A 16,034-nucleotide genomic window follows, 5' to 3' on the forward strand; every position below is an offset into this window, starting at 1 on the left:
AGCAGGTAGGATCGTGTCAAAAGGCAATGCAGGGTTGTGCCCATACAGGAGGTAAAATGGCGAAAAACCGGCGGTGTCGTGATGGGAGGAGTTGTACGCGAACGTGACGTATGGCAAAGCGCTGTCCCAGTCCCGGTGATCGTCAGACACGTACATCGACAGCATATTGGTTAAGGTGCGGTTCAGCCTTTCGGTGAGCCCGTTGGTCTGCGGGTGGTACGCAGTAGTGAGCTTGTGCTCAACAGAACAGGAACGAAGGAACAGGAACATCGACAACTTTCGACAAGAAGTAGCGGCCTCGGTCTGGGAGCAGTTGCCGAGGAGCACCATGCCGAAGGATTACGTGATGAAGGAGGAAATCGGCGACGTCAGCGACGCAACTAGTCCGCCAAGCTCGCGTGATGGCAAAACGCGTAGCGTAGTCGGTCGCAACTGCGATCCACTTGTTCCCTGAAGCATACGTAGGAAACGGACCGAGGATGTCGAGACCGACGCGGTAGAATGGCTCCTGGTGTATGTGAATAGGATGCAGAAGGCCTGCAGGCAACTCCGAGGGCCGTTTACGTCGCTGACAAAGGTCACACGCAGCAACGTAGCGTCGAACAGATCGGTACAGACCAGGCCAGAAAAACCGGCGCCGCACGCGATCGTATGTGCGGGATACGCCAAGATGGCCAGCGGTCGGAGCATCGTGAAGTTCTTGGAGAACAGTAGCACGAACAGACGTGACGGGGCGTCAAATCAATAAAAGAGGGACACGATTTATATACAGGGACTGTTGACAGAGATGACCTAGATTGCTTAACACGCGCAGAGTTCCCCGACGATCGTCGTCTTGTTCCTCAACGCAAGGTGGCGGCCCGTAACATTATCATAAGAAGCCAACAAACACAGACACCAAGGAGAACATAGGGAGAATTACTTGTAGTTACTAATTGAATGTAAGAAATAATAAATTAATGGAAATGATAGTGGATGAACAAAAGTCACAGGCCTGCGCGGCACACGCAGCACAGTCACAGCGTAAGCTGGTGGAGCCGCTCAAGAGTAGCTCCAATTTGGGCACCATGCACAACAGGGTCTTCGCGGCAGTCTGTTCGCCTTGTTTTGACGAGAACAATCTGAACTGTCCGCCCGGCGTCGATGGCGAACTGCGGCTTGTAATGCTGTCTGCACAGCAATTTGCTGAGCCCGATCAAGCCTTACAACTACAACTTACATGTTGGACGCACCGCGTTTGCAGGCACCTTACCTTGAAGATGCCACCATACTGACGGAGGCTCGGCAGCGCTTTGATTGCGCGCTTCCTCTGAATCGCATATCGGCGTCTGCGCCTGCGAACGCTGCGTTTGCAGGCATCTTACCTAGATAGAGCCACCATACTGGCGGAGGCTCGAGTCGTCTCCCCCTGCGTTTGCCTTAGGTTATTTTCCGCGGCCCGTTAGCAAGCGCTTGCGTGGCTCAGTGGTAGAGTATCCGGCTCCCACGCCGTGAGCGCGGGTTCAATCGCGGAGGGAATCGGGTACTTTTTTCGCGTTTTTGGCGGTAGCGGTTACGCGGCGGAGGCCGGCGGCGGCATCATCGCGACCCGAAACGGCTATTGGAACGAGCCCATAACAGCTTACGCTGTAAAAACAACTTGCCGCAGGCGGTCAACGATCCCAGGTCTTCGCATTACGCCTGCGATGCTCTTGCCGATTGAGCTACTGCGGCACCGTTTTCCCGTCCACTTTCTGGGCTACTTATGTTTTACACTCAGAAAGTAACTATGGGAGTGTTAGCCAGCGCCACCATTCACGAACCTTAGCGGCGGATGTGGAACACCCTTTCTGCCTTAGGCGTCAGGAGTCAACACCACCTGGACAGCACAAGGCCTGTTCACTCCGATCTATGACGTCATGCTACGTAGCCCGACTGCCATATAATCTAATGAGGATACGCACGAGTAAGCAACACTGATTTTAACGTCACCGCTTTCGTCACACCAGCCTACCGAGGGCTCGATGTTTATTTATGATGTTGTGACGGGGATAACGTTTATTTAGGAAGTATTACTACATACATGGTTTGGACAAGCAGCGGCGACGGATGCAAGGCAGTCGCGCGCCTCTGGCTACTTCGTCGCCGTCGTCTTCGTTCGACCGACAGAAGCAGCCCCTTCACTATCTCGTGGCACTACCCCCTTGCCCCCCCCCCCCCCCTCCGGGCGAGAGCGCTGACTCGGTGCTTGCTACAATGAACCAGAAGGGCCAGTTACGTACGGCTTATGTCACGCAACGTGCGCGATAGCAGAGGGCGGTGGTGTAGACGGCGCTGGTGCGGCTACTGGTTTGATCTCATACTTGACTTGACGGTGTTGTCTCATCTTGTCTGTGACTTGACGTACATCCCTGTAATGAACATCGTAGCGGGACAATAGCTTTTCGGAGAGACCGATGTGGGGGGACGGAGACCACAGCAGCACGAGGGCACCTGGGGAGTAAAAAGGTCTCTGTGGCGACTATCATACAGTGCTTTTTTGGAAGCCTGAGTTGAGTTGAATTGAGTTGAATTTATTTAACCACATGGCAGGTACATAAAAGTACACATAGACGTGGTTGGGTGTGATGGGAAAAAAGCTGCAATTCACAGCTTGACTGGCCCCATCACCCGGTAAATTAAACAAAATAAAAAAATTTCAATATTACAGGCAGCGGAGAGTGACAACACAAAAGGAACACGTATGTGGCCTGTCACAGCAAACCGTAAATTAAAAGTCTGAAATACATTAAAAAACATTCGAAAACAAAGCAATAGATAAATGAATGACACTAATTAGCCATCACAGAAAAATGACCTAATATTACCTAATATTCATGACTAGCACAATCAGAACATCCTATGTAATATATCAGTTTTAGACAAGATACGTAAACTTTCAATTGTTAACTTCCACTTGTTCAGTACACTCGGAAGACAGAAATGTAATGTTTGGAGTCCGCAATTAGTGCGAGGACATGGTACATACCAATTCTCTGTATGTCGAGTGACGCGACTGGCAGGATTTGGTTGCAAATCGGCCACAGTGCGTAAGAGGGTACTTCCTCTGCGTATTTCTGATTTAAATGTTGACAAAAGCTGGTATTCGTAATAACTGTTTACTCTTAAAATTCTATACTTTAGAAATAAAGAATCGGTGTGTGCGTTATGTGATACACCTTCAATGCACCGTAGGGCCTTTTTTTGTAACACTACCAGATTATTTAATGATGCTTGATGGCCTGTGGCCCAAATAAGATGACAATAATATAAATGTGAAGAAAAAAGAGCGTTATATAATAATAGTTTTTGTTTTACAGGTAATATATTTTGACACCGACGCAACACACCTAAAACTCTGCAAAGTTTGACTTATGTGTTCAGTATGGTAATTCCATGCCATATGTTCGTGAAAGAGAACAGCAAGAGTTTTAACTGTTGGGGAAAATTCAATTTCGTTATTATTAAGGGTTAGCTTGAGAGACGTTTCGTAAAATTTGGATTTCGCACGGAATAGTACAGCCTTGGTTTTAGAGCAATTAATGTGTAGTGAATTTGCCACAGTCCATGCATGTATTTTATTTAGAACTTCATTAGCAGACATAATGAGGTCATCAGCCATTTCACCAGAGAAAAATAGACTGGTATCATCCGCATAGATTACATATTCTACAGAGCTGTCAATTTGTACAATATCATTAATAAATATATTAAATAACAGAGGTCCCAATACGCTGCCTTGGGGTACCCCATTTCTAACTTTCAGGGATGATGACAGCTCTCGGTTGATTGATACGCACTGTTGCCGATTTGACAAATAGCTTTTTATTAGAGTTAAAAAGACACCGCGAACGCCATAACAATGAAGTTTTTCCAACATTGTAGTGTGATTTATCCTGTCCAATGCCTTAGAGAAATCTAGGAATATTCCTAAGGTAAGTTTTTTGCTTCCATATTTTTTACAATCAATTCCTTTCGGTAAAGTAAGGCACTCTCGATTGACAGGCCTGACTGAAAACCAAATTGTGACGACGTAATAACGTTATGTTTATTAAAGAATTCAGACAGTCGAATGAAAATGAGTTTTTCACACCCCTTAGAAAAAACTGGCAAAATAGAAATTGGTCTGTAGTTACCTAAATTGCTTTTATCTCCGCCTTTATATATAGACGTTACTTTAGCGGTTTTCATTTTCTGGGGAAACACTCCTGTGGTAAACGCGAGATTATAAATGTGTACTAAGCAAGAACATATGAGATCTAAAATAAATATTATTGGTTCTAATTTTAAGCCATCTATGTCCTCGCTTTTACTCATTTTGAAGTTTCGAAAAACACTGGTGACCTCTTGCACGTCTGTGGGATTAGCAAACAAATAATCGGTTAGAGCGGGAGGCAAATAAGCTAATGAATTGCAATTATGAGTACTGTCAATCAAAGAGGTAAAATACTCATTGAACTTGTTTGCTAGCACTCTACCCTTGCATGTTTCATTGTTGATTGACAGCTCACTAATATCGTTGGTCACTTGTTTAGTAGATATGATAGAATTTAGTTTATTCTATAATTGTTTGCAATCAGCCACACCATCAAACATCATGAAGTAGTAGTTACGTTTAGCTTGTATTTGGATTTTAGTGAGTTTATTCCTGTATGCCTTAAAAGCTTTAAATTTATCTGGGTCTCGCTTCCTCAGAAACTCTCGATATAACCTATTTTTTTTTCTTTTATCATATTAAGTATTGCTGAAGAAATCCAAGGTTTCCGCGCCCGTGTTGGTCTCTTTAGAGCTTTGTAAGTAAAATGTTTCCTATACACAGAACATAGAGTATCAATAAAGCAATCATATGCAAGATAAGCTGAAGAACAAGATAGAACGCCATTCCAATTTAGTGCGGTAATTTCCTCTCTGAAAGAAGATAGCGTTCGTGGATTTATTTGTTGAAAATAAGCGACAGGAACGATTTGACTCCTTTCATTAGCTATGTTACCTAGGACTAGATATATGGGCAAATGATCGCTTATTGGGGCATCAAAGACGCCTGCCTGTATTGAACTATTCGTACTATTCGTAATGAACAGGTCTAGTAAAGTAGAACTGGTATTGGTCATACGCGTTGGGATGGTGATTACGTTTCGTAAGAAAAAGGAAGCAAGAAAGTCTGAAAATCTCGCCTGTTTAGGTGTATTGCTCAACATATCTATGCTGAGGTCTCTTCCCAGTACTACTGTGTAATTAAGCTCATTGACAACGGAAAACAGATTTTCCAGATATTGAATAAATGAATAGATATTGCCATCAGGTGGCCTGTAGATTACTACAAACATATAGTTCTGATACTTTAAGGCTAACGCCTCAATGTCCTCCGTACACAGAGACAAATCTTCATCATACTCATACACAAATCCAGTCTTTACATGCATGCATACACCACCGCCAATTCTTTATTTTCTATTTTGGTATACAACATTATATCCGTCAATACGAAACACGTCTGTATCACTACGGTACCAAGTTTCAGTCATCATAATAACGGAGAATAAGAAGTTGAACTCATCAAGAAATAAGAGAAAGTTTTCTTCTTTCGGGCGAGCTGATTGCATATTAATATGAAGAAATGTCAGCGAGACACTGTGAGCCGTTCACGAGCGATCTGCCGAGCTGTGTCGGCGCGCGCTATGGCGTCGCGAACGTACGTGGTGGGTGAGCTGACAGGAAGTAAGTATCGAGAGGCAGAGAAGGTTCGCGTCCATACAGGAGATAAAACGGGGAGTAGCCAGTGGTGTCATGTCGTGACGAGATGTAGGCGAAAGTAACGTACGGCAAAGTAGCGTCCCAATCGCGGTGATCGGCGGAGACGTACATTGAAAGCATATCGGTCAGAGTTCGGTTCAGGCGCTCTGTGAGTCCATTCGTTTGTGGGTGATAAGCAGTTGTGAGCTTGCGGTGGGTAGAGCAGGAACGAAGGATGTCATCGATGACGCGAGACAAAAAAGTATCGGCCTTAATCGGTCAGAAGCTGTCGAGGAGCACCATGATGCAGGATGAAGTCATGAAGGAGACAGTCGGCAATATCCATAGCGCAGCTGGTTGGGAGGGCACGGGTAATGGCATATCACGTCGCGTACTCGGTCGCGACGGCGACCCACTTGTTGCCTGATGTCGGGGTTGGAAAGGGGCCAAGACGGTCAAGCCATACACGAAAGAACGGCTCGGCGGGAATGTCTATAGGATGAAGCAGGCCGGCAGGTAACATAGCTGGCCTCTTTGAGGCATTGAGTTGGAGACCGGCATTGCGGAATACCTCGAGAATGGCGGAGAGGCGCTGAAGATGGCTGTCAAATGTTGGCGAAAAAACAATGACATCTTCAAGGTAGCACAAGCAGGTTGACCATTTCAAGCCACGAAGAAGCGAATCCATCATTCGCTCGAATGTGGCCGGCGCATTGCAAAGACCAAAAGGCATCACTTTAAAGTGATAGAGGCGATCGGGAGTTACGAATGTGGTTTTTCGCGGTCGAGTGGGTCAACAGCAGTCTGCCAATAACCTGAGCGAAGGTCAATAGATGATAAATATTGGGTGCCGTGAAGACGGTCCGGTGCGTCGTCGATACGAGGGCAAGGGACAAACGTCCTTTTTTATGATCTTGTTGAGGTGTCGATAATCAACACAAAATCGCCACGTGTTGTCCTTTTTCTTGACCAGCACAACAGGAGCGGCCCAAGGACTCGAGGACGGTTCCATAATGCTCTTGGCCAGCATTTCGTCGTCTTCTTTTTGGATTATGGCGCGTTCCGCAGCAGAAACACGATAAGGGCGCCGGTGTACCTGTTGAGCATCACCGGTGTGGATGGAGTGCTGAACAACTGTTATCTGGCCTAAAGGGCGATTTTGGAGATGAAAGATATCGGAATACGACAGCAAGACCCGACGAAGATCTTCTGCTTGCGTATGCGGGAGGTCGGCTGATATTTTTTTTCGAAATTGGCACATAGCGACGAGGTGGCTGTGAGAGAGCCGGAAACAGATCGAGGGCCGTGGACGGCTAACACAGAAATCGCGCATTCATGCAACGACGACACGGTGGCAAGCGCAACACCGGCAGGTAGGTAGCACGTAGGTAGAAAGGCCAATAGTTCAAAAGAGGCAGGCAGGTTTTGTTGTCGCGTACGGTAACCACAGTGTGCGGGAGGACGACAGAGTGCATCAGGACCACGTCGAGAATCTGGGAACAACGTATTCACCATCGTACACAGGAGGAGAGGGACTTAATGAGACGTACGTGGAGGGTTGCGGAGGCAGGTGGAGGAACTCGACAGAACATAAGCGACAGGGAGTGTCCGATAGTACGTGGGCGTCAAAACGGAGTTCTAGTTGAAGAACACCTGTGGAGCAGTCGATAAGGGCTGAGTGCGTCGAGAGAAAGTCTGGGCCGAGGATCACGTCGTGGGGACACTGCGCAAGCACGGCAAACAAACAAGTGGTATGATGGCCAGCAATACACACTCGGGCAGTGCACATTCCAAGAACGGCGGACGAGCTGCCATCAGCGACCCGTGCTGTGCTCTGAATTGCGGGCGTGATCACTTTGCGTCAGTTTCGTAGCTCACTTCGCGTAGCTGAGCACGGGGAGCAGCGCTCATATTGAAATCTGCGCTCCGGTGTCTATGAGGGCCGTAAAGGTGATGTAGTCCACTTGAATGTCCAGAAGGTTTCGGCGCGTAGGTACAGTCAACAGAGGATTTGTATATCGGGACACTGATGCAGCGTCACCTCCGGGAGATGCACGGCTTAGTTTTCCTGAGCGTAGGTGCCAGGCCGTGCCGGGGACGATGACCGGTATGGTCGTGGCGATCGAGGTCGACGGCCTTGTGGGGACGGTGCGCGGCTAAACATGGAGTATGGAACGGTGGCATCGGAAGCATGTGGATCAGAGCGAGGGGAAAACCATAGAATGTTGCCTCCAGGATGACGCTCCAATGCTCCAGTTTGAAGGCGACGACCAGATACTGCGGCAGTGATGGGCAATGTGTCCAACGCGAGAGCAGTTGAAACACATGGGTCGGTCGTCTGCCATCCTCCAGTCAGCCGGGTTTCTGTAGCACGAAGGGTAGACCTGGTTCTGGGTGACATTTGCAGGGGTACGTTCGGATGTACGGATGGAACAGACGGCCGATGATAATCATATGTTCGCAAACTCCTGGCGGACGACTGCCTGTATGAGCGACAGGGTGGGCAGGTTGGCTGACTGAACGTCTGGAAGAACGGCCGTAGGAGCTAGTGCTTCGAGTTCACGGCGGACAATGCGCATTGCATCTTCTGACGCTGTAGCCTGTACAGGCGTCGGTCGGTCTTCGCATGATGATGTGGCGGCGGTGTTAAGTAGCCGAAGGAACTGGCGGGTGATGCGGCGACTCTTCGCTTGTTCAAAGCGGTGGCATTTCTTAACTATTTCGTCGACCGTCCTAAAGTCCTTACATACAAGTAGAATAAATGCGTCATCGGCTATTCCTTTCAAAGTATGCGATATATTGTCACCTTCAGCCATTTTAGCGTCAACTTTTCGACAAAGACCCAGTACGTCCTGTATGTACGAAATGTACGATTCAGTGGTCGTCGAGACTAGAGATCCCAACTCCTTTTTCGCAGCCTGCTGTCGGCCAAATGATCTGCCGAACAACTCACGCAGCTGCGCCTTGGAAGCGTCCCAATTTGTAAGATCTTCTAAATGCGTCCGGTACCGAACGCGTGCCGTTCCTTTCAGATATATATGTATATATAGAATATCGCGTTGGCTAACATAAGCGTGGGGTGCCACCTGTAGTGGTTGCTGACGCGTTAGTACATGTCGATCCAGTCTCCGACATCTAAGCCATCTGTGCCAGAAAAGGTTCCCGGGTCTTGTGGGTGCAAAAAAATCACAGGAGCCGGTGGCTGATGCACCGTGGGCACTTCACTGGTCATCGCGGAGCAACCAAGACGGCGACCGCTTCGAAGTTCCGTGCTTGGTTGACGAAGCCGGCACGTTGGCAAGTTTACCCAGCTCCTCCACCAAAATATGTTACTGGGTTAACGTTTATTTAGGAAGTATTTCTATATATACAAGGTTTGGACAAGCAGCAGCGACGGATGCAAGGCTGTCGCGCGCCTCTGGCTACTTCGTCGCCGTTGTCTTCGTCCGACCGACAGTAGCAGACCTTTCACTGTATCGTGGGAACATCATAAGAAGCCAACAAACACGTACACCAAGGACAACATAGGGGAAATTACTTGTAGTCACTAATTGAATGAAAGAAATTATAAATTAATGGAAATGATAGTGGATGAACAAAAGTCACAGGCCTGCGCGGCACACGCAGCGCTGTCGCAATGGAAATTTCGGGCCAGGTGGCATGACATTATGGATCGGAGTGAACGGGCCTTGTACAGTCTAGGGGTGCTATAACGTAAAATGATTCCCTAACTGTTTTGATTCCAAACTCCTGACGTCAAATTTACGTAACCACCGACGCAAGTATCCGGCGGTGACCTGCAGCGTTGTCTGAACAACCCAATCTAACACTCTCCTCGTTTATAGGAGGTCACATTGCTAGCTTTCAAAACCAATAACATTGTCTACACTCAGTGCTTTTCTTATCTAATCGGCTGCCAAGACGCGAGGAGCACGCTCTAGTGGAGAGGGTTTGGATGGGGCCGAGCCAGCACAGTGAAAATAGAGAACCGCATGAAGAGGGTGGTGCTGGCTTCTCTGCTTGCGGTGGCTGGTCAAAAATCGCGGCAGCATGCAACGGAAGGATAAGAATGGCGCTAAAACGTATCACCAGCAAGGAAGAGTTGGCAGAGCGATGCCGTGTGCATGCCGAAAAGGCTCGATAACGTTTTACTGATACACAAAAATGTTTATCATGGGCAAATAAACACATGCTCACCGGCAGGTGCGAGTAGCGAGGGCCTGAGCGATCGGCTGGCAGCCATCTTCTATTACTTTCGGAACGGGGCAGTCAGTGGCTATTCTGAAAATTTTTTAGTTTTGTTCGGCATATTAATGCATTTTTTTCGCGTACACGTCACTTTGACGGGGTGAGTTTTCGCGGTGTTGTGAGGTCCCGTGACAGGCAGGCAAAATGGGCGTAGCCAGAAAGCATTGAACCAATAGCAGAGGGCTAATGGTGATAGCGTGGAGCAGAGGTAGAATACCCGGCTTCAAATCTGAAGGGCGTAAGTTCGAATCCTACTCCAGTCCACCACATTTTCAGGCATGTAGTGGTGCCTGACACTGGCAATAAAAAAAATATTATCGCCGAGAGCTAGTGGGGCTATACAAGTTCAGGTGCAACCAAACTAGGAAGGCCCACTAAGCTTCATCAAAGTCACTCCCTCACCAGAACAGGAATTGGCCTCCCTGGTGCAGTATTCGGCCACTACCTCCCTCATGACTCCGACAATTAACCCATGGCCCTCAGTTCCCAGTAGCTGCGGAGCACCTGACCAAGGCGGAGGTCAGACCTGCTACGCGGCAGAGGGTGCTAAGAATCTCTGGGTCAAGACAGGCCGCCAATGGAAACTGAACCTGGCAACGTTCAACACGCGCACCCTTTCGAGTGAGGCTAGCTTAGCAGGACTATTTGAAGAATTATCAGGCATTTCCTGGGATATTATTGGCCTCAGTGAGGTTAGAAGAACTGGTGAGGCTTACATGGTGCTGACTAACGGCCACGTCCTCTGCTACAGAGGTCTTCCAGATAAGAAAGAATCCGGGGTAGGATTTCTAGTGCATAACAACATAGCGGGGAATATTGATGAATTCTACAGCATTAATGAGAGGGTAGCAGTCGTCGTAATAAAGCTGAATAGGAGGTACAAAATGAAGGTAGTACAAGCCTATGCCCCAACCTCTAGTCATGATGATGAAGAAATAGAACAGTTTTATGAAGATGTGGAACTAGCAATGAGAAAGGTGCAAACTCAGTATGATTTAGTCATGGGCGACTTCAATGCAAAAGTGGAGAAAAAGCAGGTTGGTGAGCAAGCAATTGGCAACTACGGCATCGATTCTAGGAATGCAAGAGGAGAGATGTTAATAGAATTCGCGGAAAGGAATAGGCTCCGAATAATGAATACCTTCTTCAGGAAGCGCAGCAACAGGAAGTGGACCTGCAAAAGCCCTAAGGGAGAAACAAGGAATGAAATAGATTTCATACTCTCTGCCGATCCAAGCATAGTGCAGGATGTAGAAGTGTTAGGTAAGGTTAAGTGCAGTGACCATAGGTTAGTGAGGTCTAGGATTTATCTCAATTTGAAGAGAGAGAGAGTGAAATTAGTTAAGAGGAAACAGACCAACCTAGAGGCAGTAAGGGTAAAAGCAGACCAATTCAGGCTGGTACTCGCAAACAAATATGCAGCTTTAGAAAAGGAAAATGAAGACAACATAGAGGTAATGAATGAAACCGTAACTAGGTTGATCTCAGAAGCAGCAATTGAGGTGGGAGGTAGGGCACCAAGGCAACGAGTAGGTAAGCTCTCCCAAGAAACAAAGGACCTAATAAAGAAACGACAGAAGATGAAAATGTCCAACTCAAGAGGTCAGATAGAATTCGCTGAACTGTCAAAACTAATCAACAAGAAAAAAAGCAAGGGATATTCGAAATTATAACGTGGGAAAGATTAAGGAAGCCGTAAAATATGGATGCAGCATTAAATCAGTAAGAAGAAAGCTTGGCATAGGACAAGGCAAGGTGTGTGCACTGAAAGATAAGCATGGTAATATCATGAGAAATTTCGATGACATAGTAAACGCAGCGGAAGAATTCTATACTGACCTGTACAGTGCCCAAAACAGCCAGGCTACTTTCATTCAAACTAGTGATGAACCGGATACAGAGGCTCCTTCTATAACTAGCGCTGAAGTTAGAAGGGCCTTGAAAGACATGGCCAGGGGAAAAGCTGCTGGAGAAGATGGAGTAACAGTAGATTTAATCAAAGATGGAGGGGATATCATGCTTGAAAAGATTGCGGCCCTTTATACGCAATGCCTCACAACTTCATGTGTACCAGAGAGCTGGAAGAACGCCAACATTATACTAATCCATAAGAAGGGAGACGTTAAAGAACTGAAGAATTACAGACCCATTAGCTTGCTTTCAGTATTGTATAAAATATTCACCAAGATAATTTCCAATAGAATCAGGACATTACTTGACTTCAGCCAATCAAGAGAACAGGCTGGCTTCAGGAAGGGATATTCTACGATGGACCATATCCATGCCATCAATCAGGTAATCGAGAAATCTGCGGAGTGCAATCAACCTCTCTATATGGCTTTCATGGATTATGAAAAGGCATTCGATTCAGTAGAGATACCAGCAGTCATAGAGGCATTACGTAATCAAGGAGTAGAGGAGGCATACGTGAATATCTTAGCAAATATCTACAAGGATTCCACAGCTACCTTGGTTCTCCACAAGAAAAGTAGAAAGATACCTATCAAGAAAGGGGTCAGGCAAGGGGACACAATCTCTCCAATGCTATTCACTGCATGCTGAGAAGAAGTATTCAAGCTCTTAGACTGGGAAGGTTTAGGAGTGAGGATCAACGGCGAATATCTCAGCTCAGGAACCTCCGATTTGCAGTTGACATTGTCTTATTCAGCAACAAGGGCGACGAATTGCAACAAATGATTGAGGACCTTAATCGAGAAAGTGTAAGAATTGGGTTGAAGATAAATATGCAGCAGACAAAGATAATGTTGAATAGCCTGGCAAGGGAACGAGAATTCAGGATCGCCAGTCAGCCTCTAGAGTCTGTAAAGGAGTACGTTTATCTAGGTCAATTACTCACAGGGGACCCTGATCACGAGAAAGAAATTTACAGAAGAATAAATTGGGTTGGAGTGCTTACGGCTGGCATTACCAAATCCTGACTGGGAGCTTACCACTGTCGTTGAAAAGAAAAGTGTACAATCACTGCATTCTACCGGTGCTAACATATGGGGCAGAAACTTGGAGGTTAACAAAGAAGCTCGAGAACAAGTTAAGGACCGCACAAAGAGCGATGGAACGAAAAATCTTAGGACTAACGTTATGAGACAGGAAGAGAGCGGTGTGGATCAGAAAACAAACGGGGGTAGCCGATATTCTAGTTGACATTAAGCAGAAGAAATGGAGCTGGGCAGGCCATGTAATGCGTAGGATGGATAACCGGTGGACCATTAGGGTTACAGAATGGATACCAAGAGAAAGGAAGTGCAGTCGATGTCGGCAGAAAACCAGATGGGATGATGAAGTTAGGAAATTTGCAGGCGCAAGTTGGAATACGCTAGCGCAAGACAGGGGTAATTGGAGATCGCAGGGAGAGGCCTTCGTCCTGCAGTGGACATAAAATATAGGCTGATGATGATGATGATGAATGGTGAAAAGGCGTCAAATCAGGAATGATTATTTTTCTTTTGTAAGGTTCAATCATGCATAATCAGTGCGTATACGTTATATTAGATAGGGAGCTATCGCGGTTTTCGTGACGTCGCGTGACAGACAAGCGAAGTTGGGAGTGGCCCGAAAATGTTTTGACCAATCGTGGAGGCTGATTGCAGAATTTGGAATCAAAAGAGTTTGGAATAATTTTACGTTATAGCGCCCTAGGTGGTGTTGCACGAGTACGTGATCTTTTTGGGTGAAGGCAACTGGTCAATAAAGCCACATATGCTACCAGAAGGCATCAATGTTGCCGGAATCGAGACACTTCTTATGTAATGAACGAGAAGAAAGGGAACCGAGGGCTCGATATTTATTATTCATATTATAAGAAGCCAATAAACACAGACACCAAGGACAGTATTGGGAAAATAACTTGTACTTACTAATTGAATTAAAGAAATGATAAATTCAATAAATTGATAGTGGATGACAAAATAGCGTAGCTTGCACTGGAAGCGCAGTGGTAAAGATACAGCGGAGATGATGGGCACCTAGCTAGTCCTGGCTTTTGGGATAGGCTAAGCACTACCAAGTCATCCCCAGCATTTCCTCGAATTTATCGCAAAGCACAGCACACTCTAACGCAGATGCTGCGTGAAGGTCGGCGCATGCGCAGACACAGTCGTTATCACAGCGCATGCGCTAATCTCGGCGTGGCGGAGGAAACCGGTTGCACGCAGTGTCTTCGAAATGCTGCCGAGCTGCTGCCGACGCCGCCCGCGTTACCGTGGCTGTCGGCGCATGCGCAATACAAAGGCGGTAGGTTGCGCCAAATGTTCTAGCAGCTGCGGCGTCACTGGTTGCTATGGCTACGGCGTGGCTGGCTTTCTGTGAAACACCATACTTTGTATGGTTAGCTTAAACAGTTTTGCTGTTAAAAAACAACGTGCCGTAGATGGGGAACGATCGCGTGCGATGCTCTTACCAATTGAGCTACCGCGGCGAAGTTTTCCCATCCACTTTCTGGGCTATTTATGTTTTACACCTAGAAACTAACCTTGGTAGTGTTAGCCAGCGCCATCACTCACAAACCTTAGTGGCGGATGTGGAACACCATTTCTGCCGTAGGCGTCACGAGTACGTGATCATTGTGGGTGAAGGCAACTGGTCAATAAATCCACATATGCTACCTCAAGGTATCAATGTTGCTGGATTCGAGACCCTTGTTATGTAATGATATTCATATTATTCATAAGATATGATATCATCAGACGTGGGATCGTTCCCCACCTGCGGCAAGTAGTTTTTTCAAGCACTATCGTTTTCATTAATTTATCATCTCTTTAATTCAATTAGTAAGTACAAGTAAATTTCCGTATGTTGCCCTTGGTGTCTTTGTTTGTTGGCTTCTTATGATATGACTGATAAAAATCGAGCCCTCGGTTCCCTTTCTTCTCGTTCATTACATAACAAGGGTCTCGAATCCGGAAACACTCATGACTTCAGGTAGCATATGTGGGTTTGTTGAACAGTTGCCTTAACCCCCAAAAATCACCTACTCGTGACCCCTGCGGCAGAAAGGATGTTCCACGTCCGCCGCCAAGGTTTGTGAGTGATGGCACTGGCTAACACTCACAGGTTCTTTTCTAGTAGTAAAACATAAATACCCCAGAAATTGTATGGGTAAACGGCGCCGCGGTAGTTCATTTGGTAAGAGCATCGCACGCGGAAAGTGAAGACGTGGGATCGTTCCCTACCTGCTACAAGTTGTTTGTTCCTCCACTACTATTTCCATTAATTTATCATTTATGTAATTCAACGAGTGAGTACAAGTAATGTCCCCATTGTTGCCCTTGGTGTCTGTGTCTTTTGGCTTCTTACCATATATATATATATATATATATATGAAGTGATCAAGAGAAAAAATTGCATTCGCAAGTTGGAATCAGCTAGCGCGAGACAGGGGTGATTGGAGATCATAGGGAGAGTCCTTCGTTCTGCATGGGACATAAATATAGGCCGATGGTGATATATATATATATATATATATATATATATATACATTGTTGTACTGAACTACAGTATAAACAAACCTGAGGAACAAATTGTTTTATTCAAGTAACAAACAAACATAATGGTAACAACAGCGCTGGGCAAAAAACATACATTGTGGCTGCAGATGAAGCTTTGGGTAATTATTCTATGAGAGGCAAATTTGAAAGTAGAGGAGAATGCTAAAAATGTGGCCGAACTCATTTCATTATGAATGCTGGTGTTTTAATGAGATTAGCAATGTAGCAGTGCACCACTTTACCACCACGGTCACGCCATATATGTGTTTATATATTGCTACATGCATATTACGTGTTTCTTCTGGACGATGCGCGCGGGCGCCTAGACGAAGAAGACGAACTGCTCTGGGCTCTCGAGCTATCGGCTGATCTGGCCAGCGCTGCAGCTATCTTTTGTAAATATACTTGTAAATAGTCTCCTGTACTTAATTCTTCGTTCGCGTAACATTTTGGTGGAGCGTGCCGTTCCCCGTCCTCACCATGGAGCTCCGCAGCGGCCGCACCGTCCAGCTTTCCGCCATGGCTCCCGGT

This window comes from Dermacentor silvarum, chromosome 7, assembly GCF_013339745.2.
Source record: "Dermacentor silvarum isolate Dsil-2018 chromosome 7, BIME_Dsil_1.4, whole genome shotgun sequence".
Classification (NCBI taxonomy): Eukaryota; Metazoa; Arthropoda; class Arachnida; order Ixodida; family Ixodidae; genus Dermacentor; species Dermacentor silvarum.